This window comes from Sapajus apella, unplaced genomic scaffold (assembly GCF_009761245.1).
Source record: "Sapajus apella isolate SASKATOON/1434 unplaced genomic scaffold, GSC_monkey_1.0 scaffold2, whole genome shotgun sequence".
Taxonomy (NCBI): Eukaryota; Metazoa; Chordata; class Mammalia; order Primates; family Cebidae; genus Sapajus; species Sapajus apella.
In genome coordinates, this window is record NW_022436942.1 from 21,131,062 (window position 1) to 21,136,216 (window position 5,155).

The 5,155-nt window shown below is 36.0% G+C and overlaps 1 pseudogene; it reads right to left on the reverse strand.

The window, feature by feature from the left end:
• Positions 1-1,624: 1,624 nt before the first annotated feature.
• LOC116527201 lies at positions 1,625-4,935 on the reverse strand (annotated as a pseudogene).
• Between the last annotated feature and the right edge of the window lie 220 nt (positions 4,936-5,155).

Consider the following 5,155-nt stretch of genomic DNA (forward strand, 5'->3'; position numbering starts at 1 on the left):
ATGCTAACTAGAATAACCAGCTTAGAGAAGAACATAAACAACTTGATGGAGTTGAAAAACACAGCATGAGAACTATGTGAAGCAAACACAAGTTTTAATAGCCGAATCGATCAAGTAGAAGAAAGGATATCAGAGATTGAAGATCAACTCAATGAAATAAAAAGAGAAGGCAAGACAAGAGAAAAAAGAGTGAAAAGAAATGAACAAAGCCTCCAAGAAATATGGGATTATGTGAAAAGACCTAATCTACTCTTGATTGGTGTACCTGAATATGATGGGGAGAATGAATCCAAGCTGGAAAACACGCTACAGGATATTATCAAGGAGAACTTCCCAAGCCTAGCAAGGCAGGTCAACATTCAAATTCAAGAAATACAGAGAACTACACAAAGATATTCCTTAAGAAGAGCAACCCCAAGGCACATAATCATCAGATTCATCAGGGTTGAAATCAAGGAAATAATGGCTATAAAAATATAAATACATGTCAGAGGTCATATAACCACTTTTTCAAAGTCAGAAAAGAAAATTTAGAGTTATTCATCTAATCTTTTTAAGATGTAAGTGAGTGATTTTAGGGTGCTGAAGTAGGAAATTTTTAGAAGCTCTCTATTAAATTCCAGAATTCCAATTGTGTGTGTTAATGAGAATGTTGCTATCATGTAATCCACCAAATTTCTGTGTTCAACTTTGGGACTTTTATGATTAAATCTCCATTATGTCAGAACACACTCAATTCCTATGTGAGCCTGCACTAAGACAGTTCCAGTTTTCCAGTTAGTCAACTTCTTCCTAAAGTACCTCTTTCTTTTAAAGGTGCCTGTAAATGATTCTTGGTAAAATGGCTCCCAGTGCATCCTGTCACTGACACATCAGTGAAAACACCACATGTCCCCAGTCTCAAGGGATACTCTTTAAAAAGCTTTGTGAGTAATGGTTTACAACAACATATTGAAAACCATTCCTACAACAATCTAAGTGGTTTCTCCAGGGCCTATTATTTCTATTAAAAGAAAATTTCTGTTAATAACAAAAGAAAAATTGACACCATGGGGCATTTATCTTGGGGGCGATAGCCTGAAACAACCTGTAAAAAGACAATTGTTTGTGAAATATGCAAAATATTAGAGCCCATGTTCTCTAGTGTTAATTTTTCACTCTCAAAAACACTAAGCAGGGGAATGTGTCACAATTATTTGGGTAAAAAGAACATAGGAAAGAAAAACCGTTGTCATGTGGCCATCTGCAAATACCTATATTATATGACCACCATTAACAACAGTGTCTGCAAAAGACTGTTTATCTGCTGTTTGATGGCAACAGGAATGATTATCTTCATGTCAATTACTTTAGATTTCACCTTGGGATGCTGTGAATCTAATCTTATTGATTACTTTGCTATAAAGTATACTTTTTACACATGAATCAGATAAAAATCACATGATCAGAATTATAATTCATGAAACATATAGAGGTTGCTGTGTAATATTCATTATCACCTTATGCCAGTATGTCTCTCCTATCTATACATTATCAGCGCATTTGTAATATCAAAAGCAGTTTTCTCTTGTTATGCCCACGTATTATATTTCCCATGACTTAAGAAGTTGAACTTTTATTTGTATCAACCATCAAGCAATGGAGATGCATATAGAAATGAAGAGTTTTCAATATTAGTTTCTTCTATTAAATCAATTTGAATCCATTTGTTTTTATCCTGAAAAATAAATGAGCAGTTGATAACATAATTTAAAAAATCACATTTCAAAGAAAGCAGTAAAAATTTCCTAAAGCCTTGTATTATTTTTTCTTCCTGCATAACAAATTAAGCCACAGATTTAGTGGCTTAAAACAACACACACACTTATGACCTTACAATTTCCATGGGTCAGGAATCCAGGCACATTTTGCTGTTTAGGGTTTTCTATCACGGTGTTAAGTGCATAGTGTTTTAATCTGAGGCTTGACTGGGAAGGATTAATTTCCAAGTTCACCCAGGTTATTTTCAGAGTTCATTTCCTTATACTTATAGACATCTGTTCCATAAATATGGTATATCTCTCCATTTATTTAGATGTTTAGAAATTTTAGCAACATTTATTTGTTTACATTATAAAGGTCTTACATGACTTTTGTTAATTTTTTCCTTAAGTATTTAATATTATATTTTTATTTAACTTTATGATTATTAACCTTGTATTTTCTCAGCTTACTAAAATAGAGTAGGTATTTTGGAGAGTTCTTTTTGGAATTTTATATATAGACAGTCATATGAATTATTGTAAATATAATTTTGTTTTTTCCTTTCCAACCTGTGTTCTTTTTTCTAGTCTTGTTACATTGGTTAGAACCTCCAGTACTATGTTGAATAGAAGCGGTGAGATTAGACATTCATGACTTGGTATTAATTTGGGTAAGAAACAATTCAGGGCTGGGTTGGTGGCTCACGCCTGTAATCCCAGCACTTTGGGAGGCCAAGGCAGGCAGATCACCTGAGGTCAGGAGTTCAAGACCAGCTTGGCCAACATGGTGAAACCCTGTCTCTACCAAAAATATAAAAGATTAGCCAGGCATGGTGGCAGGCGCCTATAATCCCAGGTCCTTGGGAGGCTGAGGCAGGGAAATCGCTTGAACTTGGGAGGTAGAGGTTGCAGTGAGCTGTGATTGTATCATTTCACTCCAGCCAGGGCAGTAAGAGGGAAACGACAACAACAACAACAACAACAAAACAAAGAAACAAGGACTTTTCCATTGAATATTATGTCAGCTGTATATTATTTATAGATGCACTTTTTCAAGTGTAGAAATTGTCCTCTATTTTTAGTTCTAGACAGATTTTATTGGAAATATATGTTGGATTTTATCAAATGACTTTTCTGCATCCCATTGAGATTATCATAATTTTTAAAATTAATTTTCTTTTTGAGGTGGAGTTTCCCTCTTGTTGTCCAGGTTGGAGTGCAATGGTGCGATCTGGGCTCACCACAACCTCTGTCTCTGGGTTCAAGTTATTCTCCTGCCTCAGCCTCCTGAATAGCTGGGATTACTGGTGTGCACCACCATGACCGGCTAATTTTTGTGTGTGTGTGTGTGTGTGTTTTTAGTAGAGATGAAGTTTTTCACCATGTCGGCCAGGCTGGTCTTGAACTCGTGACATCAGGTGATCCACTCACCTCGGCCTCTCAAAGTGCTAGGATTACAGGCGTAAGCCACCACACCTGGCAGGAGAGATTATTGTAATTTTTAAGGTTTTAATCAGTAAATATGATGAAGGTTCTTATTATATTTAAAACAATCCTTTAAGCATTTTAAATACTTAAAGGGATGCCACATGTAAAGTTTCAATAATTTCCTGAATGTAACTGATACTACTAGATCATGCTATTGAATTCTTTTTAAGCTGTATCAAATAGGTGATAACAGATGAAGGAAGACCTTTTTTTATTTCCTGAAAAGATATTCTCATGTTCCTTTTAGTTTGTAACTTTGTCCTGGTAGAGATTAGTATGAAAGGAGAAGAGAGATGTGATGTGTATGTAGTGGGGTCCCAAAGCTTGATTCAAAGGGGTGTGAGTAGGTTTACCTGACTGAGCTAGAGATTAATAAAAGCAAAAATGAGTTTAGGGTTTTGGGGAGAATTTTTATTATTCTTTTCTTCTCAGTGATTGATAAGATTTACCATAAGCTTACTTGTGTGCCAGGCGTGTCATTTTTTTTGATTGTGTCATTAAAAGCTTGTTTCACCTGGTTATTCCTTAAGATATAAATAAGGGGTTCAACATAGGGGCAATGGATGTAGTGAGAACAGACACTCCTTTATTAATGTCCAACTCCTCTTTGGCTGAAGGCTTGGTGTAGATGAAAATGCAGCTGTCATAGGTGATAGAAACATCATTTGAGAAGAACATGTGGAAAAGCCTTTTTTTCTTTGCTGAGCAGAGGGGAATCTCAGAATTGTTTTGATAATATAGATGTAGGAAACAATCAGCCCTATTAGTGTGATAATGAAAGTCAACATTGCACAAATAATAACAGTCTGCTCTACAAACCACTATCCGAGAATGAGATTTTAGAAAGGGGAGCTACATCACTGCCAAAATGATTAATGACATTGGAGTCACAGAATTCCAGCTGGAGGCCCATATCCAGTGGTGTGATGATGATCATCAATCCAGAGATCCAGCAGCAGAGGACAAGGGTGGCACACACTCTGTGGTTCATGATGGTCATGTAATGCAGGGGCTTGCAGATGGCCACATAGTGGTCCTAGGACATGGCAGCCAGAAGAAAAAGCTCAGTGGCCCCAAAGATTAAAAAAATAATTTAACTGGCACAAGCATTATAAGTTATGGTATTGTCCCTTGTTGGTAAGCTATACAGGAATCTGGGTTAATGAGGTTTCTAAGAAGTTTCGTAGATAAAAATACATGGTTGTTTTAAGATGGGAATCATTCTAGGCAAACTAACACAAGAACAGAAAACCAAGCACCACATGTTCTCACTCGTAAGTGGGAGTTCAACAATGAGAATACATGGACACAGGGAGGGGAATATCACACAGTGGGGTCTCTAGGAGGTTGGAGGAATAGGGGAGGAATAGCATTAGGAGAAATACCTAATGTAGATGACAGGTTAATGGGTGCAGCAAACCACCATGGCACGTGTATACCTATGTAAGAAACCTGCACATTCTGCACATGTATCTTAGAACTTAAAGTATAATCATAATAAAATAATAAAAAAATGAGATCCTGTCATTTGCAACAATATGAAAAAAAAAAGATGGGAATCTGTCAGGGTAAGAATGATAATGGTCAGGTTTCCTGTGACACACAGAATGTACATCAGAGATAAAAAGATAAAAACCAGAACTTGTAGCTGTGGGTCATCTGTAAGTCCCAACAAGATAAATGTTATTTCGGTGTGATTTCTCATTATTATCTTCAGTTTCTTATGCAATCTGCATAGAATCAGGGAGAAAGCAGTTGAGCTTTTCTCAGTGAGCAAAATAAATTGAATATGCCAGAAAAAACAAATATTAAATTATTACTATCAGCTTTTTATTATGAATTCCAGTGACCTTTATAAACCTTAAATTTAAAAAGAGCTTCCCAGAAAAAAAAGCTTTGAGCTCCATGAACTTTATTTGTCTGCA